The following is a 25,874-nucleotide window of genomic DNA, read 5'->3' on the forward strand; positions in this document are numbered from 1 at the left end:
TAATCCACAGATGTGTCCACGCTGAACAGGGATGGCTTCCTAAAACCCCAGCTGTGTCTATCCTGACCCGGGACGTGTCCCAAATTTTCAAGGTGTGTCCATACCGAGGTGTGGTGTCCCTCTGGTTTCGCAGGAGTGTCTACGCTGACCTTTTCGTTCACATAAAACCCCAGTGGTGTATGTCTGAGCGGGGATGTCTCCCTAATTCCTCGGGCAGGCCTACCCTGCATCGGAATGTCTCACATTCCCCGTGTCCAGCTGACCTGCGAGATCTCCCTGGTCTCCCAGGCATGTCTACTCTGATCTGTGGTCTCCCTAACCCCCCAAGTGTGTCTCCTCTGACCTGGGTTGTCTCCCTGCTTCGTCGTAAGTGTCCGCCTTGACACGGTGTATCTCCCCGGTTACTCTAACGTGACCGAGGTGTCCAATTCCACGGTGAACCTATGACCTGGGACGACCCGTTTCCCCACGTATTTCTACTCCGACCAAAGAGGTCTCCTTGGCTCCACAGGAGTGTCTGCTCTGAGCTGGGATGCCTCATTCTCCAGATTTCTCTCTCTGGACCTTGAACGTCTCCGTTCTTCAGGACTGTCCAGCGTATCCTGGGACGTATGCCTTTGTCCTTCGCCGTGTCTACTGTGAATCTGGAGGTCTCGTTCCTCAGGTGTGTGGACACAGACTTGGTCTCTTTCTCTTATTCCCAGTTGCATCTAATCTCACCTGGGAGGTCTCCCTAGTTACCAAGGTGTGTCTGTATTGTTCACGAAGGGCTGTTTCCCCCAGGTCATCCACCTTGACCAGTGAAGTCTCCCGAACTCCAGAAGTGTGTTCACAGTGACCTGAGGTATCTCCCTATCTCTCCAGGTGTTCTGATCTGTGGTGTCTCTAAGTCCCCAGGCGTGTCTGCATTGATTACAGTGACCCTTGAATGCACCAGGTAGGTCAGCCTGACTTGGGATCCCTCCCTAACTTAGGGAAGTGTCTTCCCTGACTTAGGATGTCACACTGCTACTCCCCACCCCCCACTGTGTCTAGCCTGATCTGGAATCTCTCTCCCATCCAGGCTCTCCCCAGGTCCCCAGATGTGTCTACCCTGATACGTGATGTCCCCTGAGTTCCCCTCTGTTTCTATTTTGATGTGGAATGTCTACAGTAACCTGGAATGTCTCCTTAATTCCCCAGGTATGTCTACCCTTACCGGGATATCTGTTTCATAACTCAGATGTGTCTACACAGATGGGGCGTGTCCACTTTCTTACAAAGCAAGTGCATCTCTTTCGACCAGGGATGTTTCCCTAGTATCCCAGGTTGTGTCTATCCTAAGATGGCCCCGTTTCCCCAGGGGAAGATACCATGACTTGGGACGTCACCTTGATTCCTCGGAAACTTCTATACTAACCTGAGAAACCGGTTTCCCCACGTGTGTTCTCTCACTTCAGAGGTCTTGAATTCTCTGGCTCCGTCTACTCTGACCCGGAACGTCTCCCTGTTTACCCTGCTGTATGTCAGCCGCACCTCGATGCCTCCTTAATAATCAGCTGTGTGTACATGTACCTGCATAGCTTTTCCCCTGCTCTTATCTGAACTCTACCCAGGAGGGTCTGCACTTGAGGATGTCTACCTAATTTCCCATGTGGCTCTTCTGACCTTTGTTGTAACCTTATTCCCTGCTATGTCCACACTCACATGGGGTGTCTTCATAATTCTCAAGAGGAGTTGAGTATTTCTCAGGATGGTCCCTACATCCCCGGTCTGCCTCCCCTGACCTAGAGTTTCTCTCGAAGCCCCAACATTACTCCTCCTACTCCCCTCGTGTGTCTACTTGACCAGTAATGTCTCCCTGCAACACAGATGTGTCTGCTCTGACCTCGTGGATCTGCCTAATTCCCCCGGTGTGTCTATACTGATGGGATGTCTAATTCCCAGAGTGCTTCTATACTAATCTGGGATTTTGACCTGGTTGCCTAGGAGTGCCTACCTTTATAAGGTATTTCTCCAAGATTCCCTTGGTGGGTCTATCTACTGAAGAATACCTACAGTTACATAAGAATCTGTTACAACTTTTACATTGTGGGTTTTTAATGTTTATTTTGTGTGCACACAGGCAGGGCGGCAGGGGTGGGGGGCGGGCAGAGAGACTCCCAAGCAGGCTCCATGCTGTCAGCACAGAGCCCAACGCCGGGCTCGATCCCACGACCCTGGGATCATGACCCAAGCTGAAATCCGGAGTCAGACGTTCAATAGGCTGAGCCACCCAGGCGCCCCGTCATGTTGTGCCTACATACATAACTCAGAAAAAAAATTAAAACCCAATTGCACATTATAAAAAACAATGCAGATTGACTTGTAAAAGTAAAAATAATCTCATTATAACCAATTTGATCTTTCCAGGTGGTTAAACTTGGGCAAATGGGAATCTTGGATTTGGGGTGTTTTCCAGACATTTGATATTATCCTCCTGTTTCTTGTGTTAATACCCGTTATTGTGTATCTTTTCAAGAGTCTTCAGTAAACACTAATCGTGATCTCCATGTGAGCTGAAGAACCTAATGAGATTCTGGTTCATGATCTTCAATGTCCAAAGAAGGGTCACGTGATGCTAAACAGTCAGCCGCTCTCTGTTCAACAGGGAGAGTGATCGACAGGAAGGGATGGTTTTTATGTTAATGTTTATTTTTAAGAGAGGTGCAGACAGAGAGGAGGACAGAGGCTCTGAAGCGGGCTCCACACTGACAGAGAGCCTGACACGGGGCTCAAACTCATGAACCATGAGATCATGACCTGGGCCAGTCAGACACAACCCACTGAGCCACCCAGGAGCCCTGGAAGGGATTTTTTTTTTTTTTAAATGAAATGGAGGGGTGCCCAGTGGCTCAGTCGGTTAAGTGTCCCAATTCTTGATTTTGGCTCAGGTCATCTTGATTTTGGCTCAGATCATGATCTCAGGGTTGTGGGATCGAGCCCCACATCAGGATCCACATTGAGCATGGAGCCTGCTTGGGATTCTCTCTCTCCCTTTCTCTCAAAAGTAAAATAAAATCTTAAAAGACAAATGAAACCGAGGGGCGCCTGGGTGGCTCAGTAGGTTGAGTGTCCAACCGGCTCAGGTCTCCATCTTGCAGTCGACGAGTCTGAGCCCCGCTGGGGGCCTCTGTGCTGACAGCTCGGAGCCCGGAGCCTGCTTTGGATTCCGTGTCTCCCTCTCTCTCTGCCCCTCCCCTGCTCATGCTCCATCTCTGTCTCAAAAATAAACATTAAAAAAAATAAAACAAGTGGAGACCACAGGTTGGGTATGCCCCCATACCAGACTCATAGTCACCTAACCAGATTTTCAAACTGTCCTGATTCCAAAAATGCTAATAACTCCAATTTTAAACAACACTTGAGCTTTCTTCGAGTCAGCATGACTTTACAGATTCCCAGCTAATCAGCTATATTCAAGTAAGCTGATGCACTGAAAAGCCATGTCAGTCACCAACTCCAGTCACAATGGAAAGTGTTGGACTTGCACATTCCTGCTTTACAGACGGGCCTGTGACAGCTGAGAGCCGCTTCGTAGCCACTTGCCGTTTGAATGTGTCCCCATTTCCAAAATGCTGGTTTCTCAGTAAAGTGCTCTGGATTTTAGTTTTCTAGTAGACTCACCTACAGAACTCGACATCCCACGTGGGTGCAGATACACCAGATGAAGCAGGGGGGTGAGAAGGCATCCTACAGTAGGGGGACACCCTGGAGACCTAGGCAGACATCCCAGGCAAGAAGTGACAAACCTTGGGAATAAGGCATCGAAGGTCAAAGTAGGCAGAGCCAGGGAGCTAGGGAGACAACTCAGGTCAACGTAGACAAAACGGGGAATTAGGGAGACCTCCCAAGTCAGGTTGACAAGACCTCGCCGGTCAGAGTAGACCCAGCTGGGAAACGAGACATCCCAGGTCAGCAGAGAAACTCACGGGGACTAAGGGAGACCTCCCGTGACAATGTAGACATTCGTTGGGAACCGGGGAGACAGGCCAATTCGGCGTAGACTCAGGAGACCTCTCTGGTCAGACTACACACACCCAAAAAAGCCCTCCCAGGTCAGTGTAGACACACCTGGGGTTTTAGGGAGACCTATGAGGTCAGTAGAGGCATATGGGGAAATAAAGATAGATGCCAGGCAAGAGTAGACACATTTTGTGAATTAGGGAGAAAATCTGGCTCAGGACGGTTACAGCTGGGAGTTAGGGTGACATCCCTGGTTGACATTTCAGGGGAACAGAGAAGACGTTCCTTGTCAGCGAAGACACACTTGGAAAACAAGACCACACAGATCAGCACTGACACACCAGCATAATTGGGTGGACAGACACACCCGAGGAATTAGTGAAAAGTCCCAGTTCAGGGTAAACACACCTGGAGAATTAGACAACTCTCAGGTCAGTGTAGATATACCTGGGATATCAATGGGACATTCTAGGTCAGAACAGATACAAATAGGGAATTAAACATCCCAGATGAGTGTTGACACGCCAGAGTAGAGAGACAACCAGATCAGGGGATAAATAGGGAGTCGTTCCAGGTCACTGAAGATGTACCTGAAAACTAGAGTGACATCCCAAGCCAGGACAGACACACTTTGGGTATTAAGGAAACATCTCAAGTCCGTTTAGGCAAACCTGAGGAACTGGGGAGCTGTCCAAGGTTGCTACAGAAACACCCGGGAACAAGAGATAATCGAGTCTAGGACACACCCGGTGACAGAGACAATCCCAGGCCAAAGGAGAAGTACCTTGTGGGTTAGGGAGACATTCCAAGTTGGTGTAGACCTGCCTGGGGAACTTGGGAGACATAAGTTCACGTAGACAAACCCGGGGATTAGGGAGGAGCCCAGTTAAGTCTAGATCCACCTAGGAAATAGATATCCTGGGTCAGAGTAGACATTCCTGGGGAATTAGAGAAATGCCCCAGGTCAGGGTAGACATACCTGAGGAATTTGGGATACATCCCAGATCAGGGTGGATGCTTGAATTAGGGGACGTCCCAGATTACGGTAGAGACACCTGGTGATAAGACACCCAAGATAAGAGAAGGCAAACACACAGAAACAGAGATACCTCCGAGTCAGAGAAGACCCCCCCCCCCCCCCCCCCCCCCCCCCCCGCCTGGGAAATGACACGTCAGTGTAGATGCACCTGAGGAATTACGGAAATATGCCAGCTCAAAGTTAATGCCACTGGGAAATCAGGCAGTGTACCAGGTAATCGGAGACCTCCGAAGAAATCGGTATACTTCCAAAATCGGTGTAGACATGACTAGGGAACTGGAGGTCATCTAAGGCTAGTGGAGACCCAGCTGGAAAATTAGTATAGACACACCTGGGTTAGTAAGGAGGCCGCCGAGTTCAGAGACGACCTACCTGGGAAATAGACCTCCCACACAAGAGAAAAGACCTCCCAAGTAAGGAATTAGGCATCACCGTTCAGAGAAGACGTTCCTGGAGAGGCAGTAAAGTCCTAGTAGAACAGTCACACCTGGTGAGGTGGGGACGCACCTCAGGTCAGCTTAGATTCATTGGTGACGTCGGTGTCCATCCCAGGTCAGTGTTTACACAACCGGGGCACTGCCGAGAGGACAGCAACTCGGGCAAGTCGGTCTTGGAAAATAAGGGCGTCGGCACAGGTGTGGGCAGACCCATCTGGACAATCAGGAGGCCTCCCCGCAAGGGAGGCAGCCGAGCACTGAGAGAGGCCCTGCTGGGCACGCTGGGGAACTGAGGAGAACCCCAGTCCGGGGCAGACACGGCTGGGCATCACGCGGACATCCTCTTCAGGAATCAGACACATCTCGGTGTAGACGCACTTGGGGAACTGCCGTACCGAGGCGGTGACATCCGTAGATGTTTGAGGGAACTTTAGACATAAACTTCCCTCAATTAGGGAGACCTCACTGATTAGCGCAGACTCTCTTGGGGAACGAGGGGGATGTTCTAGCCAGATTCAAAACGGAAAAATTCAGACTTCTAGGTCAGAGTAGACCCATGGAGAATTAGGGAGAAGGGAGACATGCCACGCAGAAGAACGCAATTGGAAAATAACGAGACTTCGCAAGGCAGTAGAGACACATCTGGGAAACTGGGCGCAAACCAGGAGTTAGAGCCTCCGTCAGAGTGGACACACCTGTGCAAGTGAGGCGCCGACCTAGGTGAAAGCAAGCACACGCGAAGAATTAGAAGGTAATCCCGTTAAGGATACATGCACACGTGATCACGGATACACCCAGGCGAGGGCAGAAACACCTGGGGGTTAGGGAGTCATCCTGGGCTAGGGGAGATACCCCTGGGGTATCAGAGATCTATCCCAGGTTAGGACAGACAAACATGGAGAAAAAGACCACCCAGGGCATATGCCCTGTAAGAGCGCTGGTGAGATAACGGTCGGAGAAGACACACACAGGAAAGTATAAAGACAGCCCAGGTCAGTGGAGGCACACCTACGGACTTCTGGCTACGCACCGGGTCAGGATATACACTCCTTGGGAACAGCCAGATATGCCAAGTCACAAAAGACCCGCAGTAAGAATTAGAGACCTCCCAGGTCAGTTTAGACCAACGTGGGGAAACTATTTCAAGGTCAGCGGAGATCTACTTTGGAAATTAAGGAGACAACCCAGGTCACAACAGACACACCAGTGGATTTAAGGAGACCTATCTGGACAGAGAAGACACACCAGAGGAGACAGGAAGAAATCCAAGGTCAGTGAAGACTCTCGTGAGGGATGAGGGTCATACTCCGGGTCAGCGCGGACCTACCTGGAGATTTCAAAACACATCCGAGGTCTGAGTAGAGACATACGGGAAAGCACGCAGACCTGCCAGGTAAGAAGAGACCTCATTTCTTAGTGTGACATACCATGGAGTCAGGGAGCCATCAGTAGGTCAGAGTAGATGCACTAGTGTAATTAAGGAGACCGCCAATGTCAAGATCAACAGAACTGGGGAACAGGGAGACATCACAGGTTAGAGCAGAAACGTCGGTGACATCCTAGGTCACAGTAGTCACATCTGTGGTCTTAGACACGTTCCAGGTCAGTGTTGACAACGCTGGGAAAGTAGGGAGGCCTCCCAGGACGGTGTGGCCTGACCTGGGGAAAGGAAGACGCTAAGCTCTGCAGACAACCGGGACCCAGGAAGACCACACAGGTCCGAGGCACGGAGCTGGGAAGCTAAGGACACCTCCAAGGTCACTGTAGACACTCCTGGGAATTTATAGAGACCTCCCAGGTCTGTGTGCAAGACCCGGAGGATTAAGCAGATAAGTAAGATCAGGGAAGACCCATTCTGGAATTAGCAACATGCCCCAGGACACGGAAGACGCATCTGGGAAATTAATATGAATTCTAAGTGTAGTCTCACAAGCAGAATTTGTGAAATAGTCCAGTTCAGAGTAGACACACCTGGGGAGTTAGGAGAATCCCAAACCATGCTACGCAGACAGGGCTATGAGACACCTAATGACAGTGTTGACACACCTGGGGAGATAGCCCAGGTAGTGTAGACACAAGTAAGGAATTAGGAGGATATGCCAGGTCAGAGTAAACACATCTGATGTGTGTGGAGTTATCCCGGGTTTGAGACGGACACGTGTGCCATTAGGAAGCTATCCCGGGTCAGCGCAGACACACTTGTGTCAGGGATACATGCCATGTCAGCGCACACAGAACTGTGGAAATAAGACGACAGCCCATGTCAGTGTCGTAGCCCGAGAAGGAGGGGGAGATCTCAGTTTTGTGTAGACATCCTCGGTTAACCAGGGACACGTCCCAGGTTAGAATGACCCTTGTGGGAGGTAAGGAAGTACCCATGTCAGGACAGACACACCTGGGGTATTAGCGAAACCTCCAAAGACCATGTAAGCACACTTGGGATATGCTGAGACATCAAGGTCAGAGTAGACACCGTGGGGAATTAGAGGGTAGTCCTAGTGTAGACATGCCTGCCGTATTAGGGAGACATCCCAGGCAGCGTAGACACTCAGGGGGACTTAAGGAGATGACCCGTTCCACTTCAGATCCTCTGGCACTGTTAGACACTTATCCCGAGTCAGTGTAGACACACACGAGGCTCTAGAGAGGCCTCACTGGTCAGGAAAGACACCCCTGCAGACTCAGAAAGGCGAACTATTACAGAGTCAACACCTCTGAGAATTAGATATATCCCCCACCAGTTTAGACACACCTGAAATCGGGGAGATATTTCAGAAAATCCAAGGCGATAGGGAGGCACGTGAGGTTTGAGTAGACACACCGCTAGAATTAAGGAGCTAGCTCTCGAGAACACATACCCGGACGATTAGGGAGACGTCCCAAAGCGGTGTAGACAACCGAGTCAAGTATAGACACACCTGGGGAGCTAGCGGGATAGCCAGGTCAGGGTAGACGCTCTTGAAAAGTAGACGTTCCAGGCCAGGATGGACAAACATGGGATATTAGAGATCAGGGTAGACACATCTTTACAGAGAGAGGGGAAAAAAAAAAAAAAGGTTAAAGCAAAAACACCTGGGTTCTCCGTAGATACACCAGGTCAGAGAAGGCACACAAGACCCTAGTCAGTGTTGACTCACCTGAGAAAGCAGAGAATCATCTGAAGTCAGTGTAAACATGCCTAGGGAAATACGGAAACACCCAACTCAGGATAAAAGCACGTGTGGATCTATGAAGAGACACCATCTCAGAGTAGACACACCTATGGGCAGCGTAGACACATCTGGGGATAAGACACCTTTAGTCATAACTGACACACCTGGGGATTGAGAGCAATATCCCAGGTCTGTATAGACACACGTGGGGAATTAGGGAGACCTCCCGAGTCAAGGCAGACACTCTTAGGGAATTAGACTAGATCAGGGGAATGTGAGCCACACCCACACCAGAGGAGACGCATCTGGGGAACTAGGTAGATGCCCCACATTAGAGGAGACACAGCTGGGGAGATATGGACACAACCTAGACCAGTGGACACACTCCAGGGGGAATTAAGAGATCTCGTACGTCACAGGAGACTCCCTGGAGAACTAGGGAGACATCCAAGGTCAGAGTTAGACACGCCTGGAGAGTCAGGGTGGCAACCTCGGGAGCTTCCCAGGTGAAATCTGAGACCAGCATTCCTGCCTGGAGGGCAGAGAGAGACAAAGAAAGAGGCAGATCATTCCAGGTTGGTAGGTGGCGGGTTTAATAAGCAAGAGAACTTCCATTCAAGGCTTGTCTTGGGTAGATCTCTTCACCCACTTGCCAAACCCTGAAAGTTTAAATAGAGACCTTAACTGGGTTCAGTCACATATTACATCTAGATGGTCTCAACACCACATCACGACCGATCGATCGATCGATCGATCGAAGGCTATGTCCTTGGGGCAGCTTCTGAGAACAAAGCAGAGAAGGCGAGCAGAAGGTACATGCTAATGAGCGGGGGGTGGGGAGGGTGACGAGTCTCCAGTTGCCTGGTGTAGCTCATGCATCAGCTGGTGGTCACATCCTCTTGGTGGCCAGCTCCAACGTTTTGGGTCAGAGTAAACACACGTTAGGGAAAAGAGAGACATCTCGTGTCAGTGTAGAAAACTGGGAAATAGAAAGTCATGCCAGGTCAGGGAAGATGCACCTAGTAATCTGGGGAGACATACAATGTCAGAGTCAACATACCTGGGGAACGAGGAAGATTCCCAAGCCCGAGGAAACCAAACCGGGAACTGGATTCCAGGTCAGAACAGACACATGGGGTTCATCATGGAGACATAGCCGGTCAGGGTAGGCAACCTGAGATCTTAGGCAGATATCAAGGGACATCTTAGGTAAATATAGATATTCTTGGAGAATTTAGAAGTCATCCAAGGTCAGTGTAGTCACAACTTGGGAATTAAGGAAACATTTCTGGTCAGTATAGATATTCCAAAGGATTTAGAGAGACTTTTCGGGTAAACCAGACATACCCGAGGGAACTATAGACTTACTAGTTCAGTGTAGACACACCTGGGGAATTAAGATGATATCAAAGGTCAATACAAACACCCTTGGACAATGAGAAGCTATCCCAGACACACCTGGGAAATTAGGGAGATACCCAGGTAATTAGAAATACCCGGAAATTTAGAGTGACAGCTAACATTAAAGTAGACACAAACAGGGAATTAGGGAGACATCCCAGGTCAGGTAGGAAATACTAGGGAATTAGGGAGACGTCCAAGATCAAAGTGGAAATGAAGGAATTAGACATCCTTGATAAGAGCAGATTAACCTGGGGGATTAGGGAAACATTGCAGGTCAGTGTAGACACACCTGGGGGATTTGGGCGATCTCCCAAGTCAGTGTAAGCACAACTGAGGAATTAAGAGAAACGTCCCAGGTAATAACAGACACACCTGGGGTTCTAGGGAGTCATTCTCATTCTGTATAGAAATTCCTGTGAAATTAGGCAGACATCCTACGATAAGGTAAACTCCTGAATAACCAGAGATGTATTGCAGGTCAGTGTAGACACATCTGTGGAATTAGGGAGACATCCCAGGTCAGGTCAGTGAACACAAACCTGGGGAATTAGGGAGACATTCCACATCACAGTAGACACGTGTGCAAATTTGGGAGACATCACCGGGCAGGGTAAACACACGGGAAAGAAGGGATACGAGCCAATTCAGAGTGATCAAACCTGAGGAATTAGAGAGACACCCTTCATCAGTGTGGACAGGCCCAGGGAATTGAGCAGACAACCAACCTGTGTTGGACACACGTGGGGAAAGAGAGAAACAGCCTAGGTCAGTGTAGATACAACTGGAGAATCATGCAATTATCCGTGGTAAGAGTTGACACGTCCGGGTAATCAGGTAGACATCCATGTTTGGGTAGGCACACCTGGGCAAAATTAGGGAGCTATCTGAGGTCAAAGACAAAGTTAAGGAACAGCTTGACACCTTCCATCATGGTAGATACATAAGGAGAATTATGGAGACATCCCGGGTCACGGATACACACATGAGAAATTAGGGAAACACCACTGGTTAGAATTCACACCCTGGGAACTAGGGAGACATCCCAGGTCACGGTAGACACAATTTGGGATTTACACCAACATCCCAGATCAGTGGAGACACACCTGGGTTATTAGACTGGCCTCTCGGGTCTGAGTAGACTTACCTGAGTAGTCACGGAGGCATCCAAAGCCAGGGTATACGATCCTGTGAAACTCGAGATGTGTCACAGGTCGGTGTAAACACACAGGCAGTTAGGAAGGCATCTAGTTCACTGCAGACAAAACCGAAGAATTAGGTAAATAACCCTTGTCAGAGTAGACACACAGGAGAATTAAGGAGATATCCCGAGTCCTTGTTGACACATCTGTGGAATTGGGCATCCCAAGTCAGGACACATACCTTGGGATTTAACAGAACATCCCAAGACCTGTTTACACACAGGAGGAATTAGGGAGACATCTCAGGCTATTGCGGACCCACTAAGAAATGAGGGAGACATCCTCAGAGTTGACACAGCTGGGCAATGAGGGAGATATCCCTGGTCAGTGTGGACACCGTGAACTGGGGAGACATCCAGCTTTAAGGCAGATACGCGCTGGAGTAAGAGACGTTCCAGACTGGAGTAGACACACCTACAGAATCAGGGAGGCGGAGACGACACACCTGTAGTTCTAGGGACGTCACGTACAATGTGTGCACGGGCGCGGAACCACGGAAGCCTTCTAGGGAAGTGTAGAAACACCTGTGGAATTTGAGACACATCCTGGTCACAGTAAACACACCTGGGAAATCAGGGAGACATTCCTGGCCAGTGTTGACACAGTCATGGAACTAGATTTCCAAGGTCAGTGCCGACACAACTCAGGAATTCCGGAGCTATCTCCAGTTAGGGTAGACAAATCTGAGGAAATGAGGCTATGTCCCGGGTCACGACAGCACAACTAGGTAATGAGAAAGAAATCAGAAAGCAATGTGCACATAATAAAGGTAAGAGAGCCGTGAGGGGTCACGGCACACCTGGATGATGTCTGTTACACACCAGGTCAGGTCAGACATCCACTGGAAGTAGGGACAGAGTAGCCACAACGGGGGTCCTAATGAGCTGTCCCAACTCAAGGGGGACAAAACTGAGTAATATGAGAAAGATCCCAGAACACAGTATACAAAGCTGGGGTATTAGGAACGCGTCCCTGGTCAGTGGAGACACATCTCGGCAGCTAGAAACATGTCCCGGGTCAGTGTGTAAAAATGGGGAATTAGGGAGAAAACCCATGCCACAGTAGACACGTTTGCTGATTAAGGAAACAACTCAGGTCAGTGTAGACACTTGGAATATTATGGGGGCTTCCAAGGTCAGGGACACACGCCTAGAGAACTAGGAAGACATCAGGTCAAAGTAGACACACTGGGGAATTGGCGGCCATAGCAGGTCAGGATAGGCAGACCAGAGAGCTAGGAAAACATTCTGGAAGAGTGTACACATACAGGGAGTTACTGACACATCCCCAACATCCCCAGTGAGCACAGACACACCTGGGGATCAGACAACCCGTATCGGAGCAATACACCTGGGGGATTAGAGACACGTCACAGCAGGGTGGACTAATCAGGGACTAATTAGGGAGCCATCCCGAGTACAGGTGGATCCACAGGGGGGGATGGGGTGACAGCCCAGGCGAGGGGAGACATGCCTGCGTATTACGGAGCGCGACCTGTTCAGAGCAGACACCTCTAGGGAATTAGGGGGTTCACTGGTTAGTTTAGGCCAAGTGGGGAATTAGTAAGGCAGCCCAAATCAGGAAAGAAACCTTTGGGGCATTACAGCAACATACCGGTTCAGTATAGCAACTCCTGGGAATGAGGGAGATCTGCAAGGCCAGTGTAGACGGACCCATGGAATTAGAGAGACATCCCTGGTCATGAACGAGGGGAAAATCCCAAAGCAGAGTAAACACACCCAGAAGTTAGGAAGATATCCCAGGCCAGTGTAGACACACTTGTTTGGATTCTTCCTGCACTGCTGCCTGCACATACAGGGTTTAACCCCTCCCCCCCGCCCAAGGCTGCCCTTGCTCGGGGAAACATCCGGAACTTTATAATGGCTGGGAGATCTAATCTCGAAACACTGAAACGTATAAGCTTGGGGGAGACAAATCCCATAAGCTTCCTCTTCACCTCCTGGATTCATGGCACTAACTCATCACAATATGTGTGGTTGTCATGGTAACAGGTGTCGGGGACAAAAATCCTGAAAAGCTTGGAGAAGATCATTTTTTAAGTTTGGACTCTTAGCTGCAAGACTTCAACCTGGTTCTTGCTGACTTAAGAAAACAGGGCTTTTTGTTACTCTTCCTTCTCTGCGTGCTTGAAAAGGCCGAGTACTGACAGCAAACACAGCTGCAGTCGGGGCTCAGTAGCATCACGACGACCCCAGGCCCTGCCTCCTTCTTAATGTTTATTCATTTTTGAGAGAGCGCCAGTGGGGAAGGGGCAGAGAGGGGGGCAGAGGACCCGAAGCGGACTCTTCGCGGGCAGCAGCGAGCCCAACGTGGGGCTTGAACTCACGAACCGCAAGATCATGACCTCGGCCGAAGTCGGACGCCCAGCCGACTGAGCCCCCCACGTGCCCGTCTACCTCCGTCACTGCAGCCGGTGTCCGGCCTGGCGAGCGTCACCGAGGCCCGGACTCAGATCATCCCCGGGAGTAGCAGGCCCAGACCTTAACAGGCCATCGCCAGCCACCTCGTGCTAAATACCGCAAAGACCAAGTACTGAAGGAGAAGTCCGGCCACGTCTGCGGGGTGCCGTGAAGGCGTCAAGACCTAAAGATTAAACGGCCGAGCCACAGGGCGGTGCAGGTAGAGGGACCGCACACGCGTGGCGTCTGGCTCTGAAGAACTGATCCCGGGTCGAGGCGGGGAGTGTGTGTGACCAGCCTGGGGCATCTTGAGGTTTCATGAGGCAAGGCCTCCACGAAGGGTCAGGGAACTGTGTCAGCAGGACGCAGGAGCCGCACGAGGGATCCTGCTGGGCAGGGGGGAGTTCAAACATCAAAAAGAACAACGGCTGTTGTAACGCATCAAAAGTCATTGGGCATATAAAAATCCCGGCCTAGAAATCAGGAATGACTGCAAATGACTGTTTACCTATTACTGTTTACAGAGACAAAAGGACCCTGTGAGAATACTGTGGACAGCTGCACACTAACACATAGATGCCCGACGTGAAGCGCACACGTTTCTAGAACACACAAACCACCACAACTGACTCAAGAGGAAACAGAAAATCTGATGAGACCTATGACAAGCAAAGAGAGTGAATCACTAATGAAAAATCTCAGGGGGCGCCTGGGTGGCTCGGTCGGTTGAGCCAACTTCGAGGTGTCCAACTTCAGCTCAGGTCACGATCTCGTGGTCAGTGGGTTCAAGGCCCACGTCGGGCGCTGTGCCGACAGCTGGGAGCCTGGAGCTGCTTCGGATTCTGTGTCTCCCTCTCTCTCTGCCTCTCTCCCTCCCTGTCTCTCTCAAAAATAAAATTAAAAAAAGAAAAAGAACAGAAAAAGCTCTGAAAACAGAGAAGCCCAGGACCAGCTGGCTCCACCGGGGGAGGGGGGGGGGGACATGCCACATCTTAAAAGCCGGCGCGGTGCCCACTGACCTGCTTCGCAGATGACCCAGCACCTTCCGCCAGCTTTTGCCACACAAGTGCTTGCACGTCTGACTCCAGCTGCCCGAGTCCCTCCCCCTGCCCCTCCCCCCTTCCCCCCTGCCCCCCAGGGGCCCCGCCCAACCAAAGCCCCAGGACCATCACCAGACGCCATCACAGGCTCCGTGACTGACTGAAGGGGCACGACCCCCTCCTAGAGCCGGTGGCTGGTGGCCGCCACCGTGTGCGCGCTCAGCACCAGCCTCTGCACCTGCGCCCGCCAGCCTGACGCCCTTCACCACCGGCTCCACCGTGGTGCGCGTGCCCAGGGGCAGACCGTGCGGCCGCGGAAGGGCACACTGACGGCCGGGGCCCCTGCAGCCACCAGCATGCCCACGGTAATTCCCGGACCTGCTGTGCACTTTGGTTCCCCACCCCCCACCCCGCGGCCAGCGACTCTGGGCGTCTTTGCGACTGCTTCCCACCGCTGTGCACACCCTTCCAGCCGTGCCTGCAGCCGAGTGTGCACAGACCCCTGGCCCCAACGGTCGCTGCTGCCGGCCCTGGAGGCTCCACTGGGGACTTAGCAGCCCTCGCGGCATCTGTGGCCCCGGGACAACACCAAGGACCACGCGGTTGTCAGCGCTGTGGGCCCCAGCGACATCAACAAGTGAGTCACCAGACCATCCTGGAGTCGGTGCCACCACACACTTCCGTACCAGGCACCCTGCCCCCCTAGGCCCAGGGTCACGGCACAACCTCCTGGCCATCAGCTCTGGGCCTCACCGCCCCAAAACCATCTGCCAGGGAAGGTCTTTCCCCACTGAAGTCCGTCCACGAAGTCTACAACGGTGACTGCTGCTTCAAATGCACACACACCACGTAAGGCTACACGGATCAGGAGGAATCAGGAAATGTGACTTCGCCAAAGGAATGCGTTTAAACCTTCAGTAACTTGCCCTTAAGAAACAGAGACCCAGAAGCTGCCTGACAATTCAGAGTAGCTGTTCTAAAGATGCTCAGAGAGCTACAAGTGAATGCAAGTAATTTAATGAAATCTGGAAAACGGTACAAGGTCACAAGAAGGTGGTCAAAGAAGAAACAGAAAACATAAAAAAAGAACCAGTTTGCGACTATGTGGATGGAACGAGAGGGTGTTGTGCTAAGCGAAAGTAGTCTGAGAAAGACAAATACCTGACGACTTCACTCTTAGGAGGACTTTAAGATACAAGACAGATGAACATAAGGGAAGGGAAGGAAAAATAATATAAAAACAGGGAGGGGGACAAAACAGAAGAGCCTCTTAAATATGGAGAACAAACGGAGGGTTACTGGAGGGGTGGTGGGAGGGGGCATGGGCTAAATGGGCAAAGGGCACTAAGGAATCCGCTCCTGAAATCACTGTCGCACTATATGCTGACTTGGGTGTAAATTTAAAAGATAAATTATATATATAAAAAAAGAACCAAACAAATCTTGGAGCTGAAGATTTCAACGACTGGTGTGAAGAATTTAAGAGAGAAGCTTCAGAATCATCTAGACCGAGCAGAAGAAAATTCAGTGAGCTCAGAAACAGGACATTTTTCTCAGCAACACTGTCCTTCAGAAATAAAGGCCAGACAGGCTTTCCCATGCAAACGACAGCTTCAGGACTGCATCAACACCAGGCCTGCCTACGAGACCTGCTGAAGGACGCCTGTCACATGGCACAAAAGGACGCTAACCGGCAACGTGAGAAATGTGAAAATAAACAGCACGCTGGTAAAGGCAAGTACACAGTCAAGTTCAGAAAACTCTAGAAATACAGTGTGGTGGTGTGTGCTAACCGCTGGAGTATAAAGGTTGAAGGACAGAAGTGTTATAAACAGTTACAGCTACAATAATATCTTAACAGATCCACAATATAAAAAGATTAAAAAGTGTGACATCAGGGGCTCTTGGGGGGGGGAGGGGCTCAGTCGGTTAGGCGTCTGGCTCTTGATTTCAGCTCAGATCGTGATCTCACAGTTCATGAGTTCGATCCCCATGTTGGGCTCTGTGCTGACAGTGTGGAGCCTGCTTGGGATTCTCTGTCTCCCTTTCTCTGCCTTTCCCCAGCTCACATTCTCTCTCTCTCTCTCAAAAATAAATATTTAAAAAAAAAAAAGGTCTGAAGACAGATACTGGTAATAACAATATGAATGTACTTAATATCACTGAATTGTACACTTAAAATTATTAAGACGGTAAATTTTACAGTATGTGTATTTTACCACAATAAAAAAAATCAATGATTTTTTAAAAAGCTTTGCATAACATCATACTCAATATCATACTCAACGCTTAAAGATGAAACTCTTAGAGTTCAGGAACAGGACAAGGATGCCTGCTTATGCCTTCTACTCAACATTCTGGTATTGCTAATCAGAAAAAAAAAAATAGAGAAGAAAAAGAAATAAAACATACACATTGGAAATGAAGAAGAAAAGTCTCTCCTACTTGCAGAGGACTTGATCTTGTATCCGGAAAACCCTAAAGAATCCACACACACACACACACACACACACACTGCCAGGGTCAGTGAAAGAATTTAGCACTCACAGGACACAAGACCAAACCACCACCATCAGCTGGACATTCACACACTAGTCAGAAGTTATTTAAAAATTAGGGTGCCTAGGGGCTCCTTCAGCTGGGCATCCGACTTTGGCTCAGCTCGTGATCTCACAATTTGTGGGTTCAAGCTCCCCATCGGGCTCTCTGCTGTCAGCGCAGAACCCACTTTGGATCCTCTGTGTCCCTCTCTCTGTGCCCCTCCCCCATTCTTATATGCTCTCTCTCTCTCAAAAATAAATATTTAAAAAATTAAGAAAATTATTCCATTTACTATTGCACCAAAATAATAAAACCCATGGGAATAAATTTCATCAAGGAGGTATAAGATTTGAATGCTGAAAATGCAAAACAGCTGAAGGAAATTTCAAAGGACCTAAATAAATGGAAATACATCCTGTGTTCACTGAAGATTTAATATTGTTAAGTCAAAACTATCCAAAGCAATCTACAGATTCAATGCATTGTCTGCTAACGTCCCAAAGGGCCTTTTTTGGCAAAAATGGGAAACCAGACCCTAAAATGCACACAGCATTGCAAGTTAACCCAAATAGCTAAGACAATCTTGAAAAATAACCAAGTTGGAGGACTGACATTTCCCTGTTTCGAAGCTTCTACAGAGCCGTGGTAATCAAAAAAAGTGCACTATCAGTACAATGATGGACAAATGGGATGAGAGTCCAGAAAAAAACCCGTATCATCAGGGGTCAGGAGGTTTTTGACAAAGATTCCAAGTCCATTCTATGGGAAAACAACAATCCCTTTAACAAATGGTGCGGGGACAACTGGATAACCCATGCACAAGAAAAGGTGGAACTCTATCTCACTCTACATACAAAGATTACCCAAAATGGATCAAATATCCAAATTTAAGAGCTAAAACCATGTATTTCTCTGGAGAAAACCTCATGGCCTCAGATTTGAAAATGAATCCTTAGATAGGACACCAAAAGCACAGATGACAAAAGAAAAAACTAAACTGGCCTTCAACAAAATCTAAAACTCTTGTGCATTAAAAGACACTACTGGGGTGCCTGCGTGGCTCAGTCGGTTCAGCGTCCGACTCTTGGTTTCGGCTCAGCTCATGATCTCATGGTTTCGGGAATTCAAGCTCTGCGTCGGGCACTGCGCTGAGCACGGAGCCTGCTTGGGATTCTCTCTCCCTCTTCCCCTCTCCCTCACTCGCGCACTCTGTCTCAAACAACAACAACAAAGACGCTATCGTGAATGGGAAGACAGCCTGTATGATGGAGGCAGCGTGTGCAGATCATCAATCTGATACGGGCAGAGTATCCGGAATATACCAAGAACTCTTACATCTCAACAACAAAAGACAAACAACCCAATTAAACATCGGGCAAATGAGTTGAACAGACATTTCGCCAAAGAAGATACACAAATGGCCGAGAAAAGATGCTCGGCACGGTAGCCACCGGGAAAAGCAAATCAAAACAACAGCGAGATTCCAGTTTACAGCCAGTAGGAGGGCTGTAGTGATAATTTTTGAAAGCAGAAAGTAACAAGTGTCCGCAAAGGTGTGAAGAAAGCGGAAACCTCAAACACTGCTGACGGGAACGTAAAACGGTGCAGCCGGTGTGGAAAACAGCTGAGCATTTCCTCAAAGAGTTAAGTGTAGGATTAGCAGTTCCACTCTGATACTTGTCCATGAGCATTCTTGCCAACGCTACACTTAGCAGCCGACGTGTGAAGACCATCCAAATATTTGTCACCCATGAATGGACTAACAAGTGGTCTACCCACATGATGGGATACTGTTCAGCCACGCGAGTGAATTAGTGCTAATAATGCTACAACATGGGTGAAACCCGAAAACGTTATCCCGACTGAAAGAAGTCAGAAACAAAAAGTCACGTACCGTACGATTACCTTCATATGGAACGTCCAGAATGTGCAAATCTGGGAACCCTGGGTGGCTCGGTCGGTTAGGCACCTGACTCTTGACCTTAGCTCAGGTCTTGATCTCAGGGTCATGACTTCAAGTCCCGCTCTGGGATCCATGCTGGGTATAAAGCCCACTTTAAAAAATAAAGAGAAGAACTCAAATAGTATCAGAGGAAATGAAGAGAACCGCAAGTTTCAAAACCCTACTGAAAAATCAGTTCTGATCATTTCAGCGGATGTTAAAACCCTCAGGTGGAAGGTTCCGTGAAACCTACCTGGGGGCAGACTGTTACCACCTGAATCACCGAGCGGCCTCAGCATCCTAGGAAGTGAGGTGGACAGCCGGGACGCGCCTCCCGACACGACCGACGCCACCTTCGCCTGTGAAGTAGTCACAGAGACAAACCAACCTGAGTCGATGCGGCTGTTAAGAGTTCATTTCAAGCTGCAGGAGTGTGGGAGCCTAAAATGAGAACACGGGGCGCTGGAACAGAGACCCCCGCCCCCCGCACGATTTCATCTGCTAGTCGACCTGGGGGGTGGAAACCCATGATGCGGGAGAGGGAGGGACCGCGACCAGATCTGGAGGGACTCGGGGGACGCGGTGTTCATGCATGACACAGAGTCTGTCTGGACCTCGGTTCACATGAACCCACTATTAAATTACAGTTTAGAACGGGATCTGCACGTGGGCTAGCATTACATTCGAGTGAGGAATTCTGTTAATGAACTGTGACAAAGCGTGCTGGGGCAGACAGCTTCTGTTTGGAGGCACGGTGACGCGTCCAGGAGTGCGATGACAGGACACACGCGGTTTGCTGACAACATCGCAGCTGCTCTGGGTGTCCTTCCAGCTGCAGGTATCTTCCCCGCGAGGTCGTGCCCAGGTGGCGCCCAGGGTCCACACCGAGGGCGCCCCAGGAGGGAAGCCCGCTGACGACGTCTCAGGCTCCAACAAGACAGCAGTGGTGACTTCACCCCCGGGGGTGTGCGCACGATGAAATACTCTAATGCTTTTTAAAACAGGGTGTGGACCTATATTCACCAGGACGCTGCTCGTGGAACAGAGTTAAATTAAACTAAGAACTTTGTGTATCGTGGCCCACTTTTGTGCCCTAGACACGTGTGACATTTATAGGCAAAATATTCAAAATACTGGAAAAGAATCGGCAGCCCACCCATGGGTGGGGTCTGAGGGCACAGGCCCCCCATTTTCCTCCATGCACTTTCGTGTCATTTACGTTTTCCAGCGAGGGGAGTCCGTGCCTGTGACACGCACCAAAGCCACGCGTGGGTTCTAGGTGGGGGGTTGAAGCCCCCCTGCCTGTACAGCAGGCCCTGCCTGGCTCAGCGTCCCCGGGGCCACCCTGGGAGGACAAGCTCAGGAGGTGCCCCCCAGGGGCTCACAGGGCCCCACGGAGCCAGGAGCTGCCCAGGGCTTCTTGTGCTGGGAGGACCACATCTGCTCAGGAGGCCGTAAGTGGCAGCTGGCGTGGCAACAGGTCCCGGCCACCCACACACGGCTGCCGTGTCCAGCTCCCAGGCTGTGGCCCAGCTGGAAGCCCCAAGTCAGTGGAACAGGTGGCCACATGGAGCCTGTTGTAGCCTCTGGAGGAGCCTCCATTCTCTTTGGGGACCATCCGATGGCTCACGTACCTCCCACGCGGCCCCAGGATGCGCCTCTCGGGAATTCCTGGGCCAGACGCCCCGTCCTCCCCTTCTGTGCCCCGCCGGCCTCAGCTGACCTCGGCCTGCCTGCAGGAAAGGCCCGCACAAGGGCCACATCGTGGCCCCAATGGCGTGGGAGGCGGGCACTGTCTGACCTTGTGATCCGGTCCCGAATGCTAGTTCAGGGGCAAAGTCCAGACACAGACGCACAGATGGTTCCCTTTACTGGAGGGGGAGGTTGATTTCTTTGTCAGACGGGGGAGGGATTCATGAGGCATCTCTTTGTTTTGTTTAATCCAGGCGCTGTCTGTCCCTGTCCCAGCAGGAAATACAGCACCCGGAGGTTCAGAGGAAGACACAAGACATGTGACAGAAGGGGCTCCTTTCGGAGGATCCAGCAGAGAAGTTAGGAAACCAGACAGGAGCCCGCGGGAGCTGCTTCCCTGGGCCTGAGAGGCAGGGAAGGGACAGCGCTGCAAGATCGGGAGAGATGGCAGGGCTCACAGGCTCGGTGGCCCTGGGCTGTTGACCAGAGTTCCTGCCCCTGGCACAGCCAGCAGGGATGACCCAGCCTCTCTCCCCACCCGCAGCTCTGGGGGCTCCCGCGGGTGGGGCCTGACCACAAGGCAGGAGGTGGGAGCCCCGGCCACACGGCCCGCAGGTCAAGGCGCGGGGAGGGAGTGGGGTGAACACGGGGGACAGTGGATCCGGGGCGACAGAGGGTGTGTTGCACGAGAGCCACCTGGACACACCCGAGCTCTCACCTGAGGGTGCCACACCTGGACGCTCTTGAACGGTCGCGGGCTCGTCAACGCTGGACTCCGTCCACCGGGCAACCACCAGGGTCCCCTCGGGGTGGGGGTGGGGGTAGGGGGGCGCAAGCTCTGGTCCCCACCGCCCCGCCTGGCTGCCCCGTCCCGTGTCCCGACGGCCCTCTGCCACCCGAGGCTCCGCACTGCCGCGCGATGTGGAAGAACCATACGGCACGGAGGTGGGGAATCTGACTCTCTCCTCCAACTGCCCTGGTTCCACCGAGACCAGCAGTAAAGAGGAAGCGCAATAATAAACCTGCCCGCGGAAAACCAATAAGAAGCGGGGCCTCGTGCCTTTGGCAAGAGGAGCCCAGAAGTGCAGTAACTTTTTGCCTTAACTTCCCCTCCACAGGCTCTCGGGAAGGATTATCTGCTCGGATCCCAAGATGAGCCATTACGAGAGCCTGCTGCTTGAGCGGAACGCCTCTGGTCTGCAGAGAAACGTAGTTTTGCAGAGCGCCAGATCTCAAGACCTTGGGCTTGGCCGCTCTCCAGGGGCGGGAGGCCGGCCCCCCCAGGAGAGACGGGGTCGGGGAAGGGACCCCGCCGCAGAGCTGACCGCACGAGCAGGCGCAGGTGGCCGTGGTGTCCCCCGGGGCGGGCCGATGCCGGGGAGGCCACACGGGGTCACTTCTCCCTCGCGGCCGCCGTGCTCACGAACCACGAGTACCTCGTAAACCCCTAGGAGTGGGATCGCTGGGCCACATGGGTCTTTCCGAGACTCCCCTGTGTTTCCGTGGGGGATGTTGGTCTCCCGCACCCACCGGCAACGCGCTCGGCCGTCGGCGTCACAACCTGGGCGTCACGTCCCGGCCGACGCTCGCTGTGCTGCGCTTCTGATGGTTGTGGGACCTCGCGATTGTCCTGTGTCCCCTGGTGAGGAGTGAGGGGAGTTCCAGTCGGGCGCTGACCGGCCATCTGTGCGTCGTCTCTGGAGACAGACTTGGCCCATCTTTTAATGGGATCGTTCCTTTGTCGCTGAGCAGTTTTTACAGATCCTGGGTGTCGGCCCCTCATCAGGTGAGGGAGACGTTTTCTCCTGTTCTGTGGGCTCTTTAACTCCCCTGATGGAGCCCTCTGATGCCCCAAAGTGCTTCCTTTTGTGAAAGTCCAATTTATCTGTTTTTCTAGTTGTCTGTGCTTCGGGTGTTAGAGCCAATAAATCACCACAAATGCAACATCACGAATCTTCTCTCCTGTGTGTTCTTCTAAGAGTCTTACGGTCTTAGCTCTTACGCTTGGGTATTTGACCCCATTTCTGCTGATTTGGGCATATGGTGTCACGTAAGGGAGAGACACGTAAGGGTGTCACGTAAGGTGCCTCTTTCTCTCGCGCACGTGGGGATGTTCAGTTTTCCCAACACCATTTGTTAAAGAAAAACCTGTCTTTTCCCCCGTTGAATAGTTTTGGCACTCTTGTTGGAAATCCGTTGACCAAGTTTATGCGGCCTTCTTTCTGGGTTTTCTCCTCCAATCCGCTCGTCTCTACTTGTGTTTTATGCCAGAACAACACTGTTTCTATTGCTGTAATTTTGCAGTGAATTTTGAAATCAAGAAGCGTGAGTCCTCCAACTTTTTCCTTGTCAAAATTATTTCGCGTATTCCGGGTCCCTTGAAACGCCGTATGAAATTTGGAACGTATTTTTCTGTATCTACAAAAAAAGTGTCCAGGGCTTCGGGGGTGATGGCAGTGAACCTGCAGAGGAACCAGCATTTCGGGAACACTGTCGTCCTAGCGGCGTCCCGTCACCCGGCCGTGAACACAGGACATCTGTCCGCGTATTAACGCCTTCCGTGGTCGTTCAGTAACACGGTGTAGTTCCCGTGAACAAGTCTCCTGTCTCGTTGGCCTAACTTGTTTCTAAATGTCTTACTCTTTTTGACGCCATTTTAAAAGGAATTGTTTCCTTAATCTGAAACGCGAGTGACTTCTGCCTGTTGATTTGTGTCCTGCCGCCTTCCTGAGTCTGTCAGCGCTGACGGTGGTTTCCCGTTGGAGACTTCAGGGTTTCCTACATGTGAGACCGCGCTGCTGTGAACACGGGACCTCGGGTCTCCCTTCCCAGGCCACCTCCCCCACCCACACAGCTGTCCCCCCGCGGCCCCCCCCCGGTGGCCCCCTGCCCGCCCACAGTCCCGGCTGCCAGTTTCTGCTTCTCGAGGCCGCAGAGTCCGATCTGTTCAGAAGAACTAAGTAGACGGGCTCACTCGGCTCAACTCACCTGCTCGACGGGCCGCGTCCGGCTGGGGTTTTCTTTCCAGGCTCTGATCACGCCGTGTCCGAGTTCCCCACCGCCGTCAGACCCCGGGCTTGTTCTGTGGCCCGAAGAGGCCTGGGGCCGCCCCGCTGCAGAGACTCAAGGCCACGCAGCAGGAGGAATCTGGGGACATGGCGCTCTGTTCCCCCCGAGACCGCGTGCAGATGGCCCTGAAGCCGCTCTTCTGCTTCCAGCACCACATGGGCCTTCACACAAGGCTGCTTCCCCCACCGGCAGGAGCCTCGGCGAGGGGCTGTGGGGATGGAGACGAAGGACCCCAAGCCGGGCAGGAGCACGTGCCACAGAAACCACCCAGAATCCACCGGGGAGAGCAGGCGAATGTGCGTCTGCTCAATCTGATGGAGGGGCTCGCGGCTGGCTGCTCCCGGTGCCCATGGAAGTGCCCACGCGGGGATGCTGAGCACCACCCCCCCCTCAGGTTCTAAGCGGCTTTTCTGGAACGGACTCCTCGGGAACAAGGGCGGACGTGAAGCGATGTAGACACAGCCCGAGTCACCAGCAACGAGGGCCCGTGGGAAGAGTCCCGGCGCACCCGTCGCTGGAGCCCACCCGGCCCAGACCCGGCCCCTTCTCCTGCAGAAGCGCCGCCCCGCTCGTTCGAAGGCCCCGGGACGTTTCCAGCCCACTGCTTCCGGCTACTGTTGCCAGACACACGGGGCAGGTGTTTCTGCGGGGCCTCCGCACCTGCCGATGCCGGAGGAAAGGCCGCGGGGTCCTGTCCGCGGGCGGCCTCATTTCTGACCCGAGCGCAGGTCACACCCGGTGCTCACTGTGAAAATCTGCTGCGTCGTGCACTTGGGATTTGTGACGTAAACTTTAGTAGAAGGAAGACAGACGGGTCATTCCCGGGGACGATCGGGGACGCGCTCTTTTAGGAAAGGGACTGGGACGGGTCCCACTGTTTTTATCGGCATCTCCTCCTTGGGACAGGGTTATGGGTCCCAACCCTGCCGGACTCAGGCGCGCCCCAGCGACCCTGCTGTGGCCAAGTAAGTGTGGGGGGGAGTTATGTGTGTCACTTCTTCCTTTCAGAGGCTTCTCCCGCCATTCTCTCCCTCCTTCTCCCTTCTCCTTCCTCCTCCTTCTTTCCTCCCTCCTCCTCTTGCTGGTCCACTGGTCGGTGGTGTCTTACCTGTGCCAGTGGATGGCTTCGCATGGGCAAGAGGCAGAGGGGGAAAGCCAGCAACAATGGTGTGCGTTAAAGGTGGCCTGGAGTCACAGCAGGGAGAGGGAGGAGGAGGAGGAGGAGGGGTGAGGATGAAGAGGAGGGGAGGAGGGGACAAGGAGGGGGAGGGAGTAAGAGGGAGGAGGGGGAGGGAGGGAGGGGAGGGGAGGAGGAGGGGGAGGGGGAGGAGGAGGGTGAAGGAGCCAGAACCAGAACCGGCAGAGTGTGGGCCTTGAGGAAGAGCTGGGAGTGTGGGAGTCAGGAGGAGGCCGACGGTAAGGTGAGGAACTGTTAGGGATGTGCTGAGCTCCGTGTGGCCAGCACACCGGACGGTGGCTGAGGTCGGGACGAGCAGATCCCCACGTGTGCATCACCCTCCAAGTCAAACCCTCCCTCACACCGCACACCACACCTACTGATGGCTTGTGCTAACTTTCTTTTTACACTTTTCATTACAATGGCTCACTTTTAACAAAGGGAATTGAAACACAGCACCATTTACATTAGCAACCAAAAAGTGGAATATTTAGGTATAAATCTAAGAAAACATGACAAGATCTATATGACCGAAACTGTAAAACTGATACATGAAATCACAGAACTAGATAGATATTCCAGGCCACGAACAGGGAGTCTCAACATCGCCAAGATGTCAGTTTTTCCCAAAGTGATGTATGGATTCAACACCATCCCAGTGAAATCCCAGCAAGTTATTCTGCGAATGTGAGCAAGCTGATTCTAAGCATTATAGAGAGACGGAAACACCCAGAATAGTCAACATGATGTTAATGGAAAAGAAGAAAATAACAGGACC

At 51.8% G+C, this 25,874-nt stretch overlaps 2 long non-coding RNA genes across 3 annotated transcripts; one reads left to right on the top strand and one right to left on the bottom strand.

Annotated features, from left to right (window-relative positions):
* The first annotated feature begins 8 nt into the window (after positions 1-8).
* On the top strand, positions 9-22,107 carry LOC102950907. Its single transcript, XR_006209778.1, has 6 exons — positions 9-92; positions 549-664; positions 865-937; positions 1,064-1,182; positions 21,105-21,437; positions 21,969-22,107. It is a non-coding gene; the product is annotated as an uncharacterized LOC102950907 (long non-coding RNA).
* LOC122232437 lies at positions 3,069-8,885 on the bottom strand. 2 transcript variants are annotated; one of them, XR_006209777.1, is made up of 7 exons: positions 8,598-8,885; positions 8,379-8,484; positions 6,788-6,846; positions 5,531-6,176; positions 5,172-5,331; positions 4,964-5,039; positions 3,069-4,886 (listed from the first exon to the last, which is right to left on the bottom strand). It is a non-coding gene; the product is annotated as an uncharacterized LOC122232437 (long non-coding RNA). The 2 variants fall into 2 exon arrangements; XR_006209776.1 differs by having other exon boundaries at positions 5,172-6,176.
* Positions 22,108-25,874: the final 3,767 nt, after the last annotated feature.

The sequence above is a fragment of the Panthera tigris genome, chromosome D3 (assembly GCF_018350195.1).
Source record: "Panthera tigris isolate Pti1 chromosome D3, P.tigris_Pti1_mat1.1, whole genome shotgun sequence".
In the NCBI taxonomy this organism is placed as follows: domain Eukaryota; kingdom Metazoa; phylum Chordata; class Mammalia; order Carnivora; family Felidae; genus Panthera; species Panthera tigris.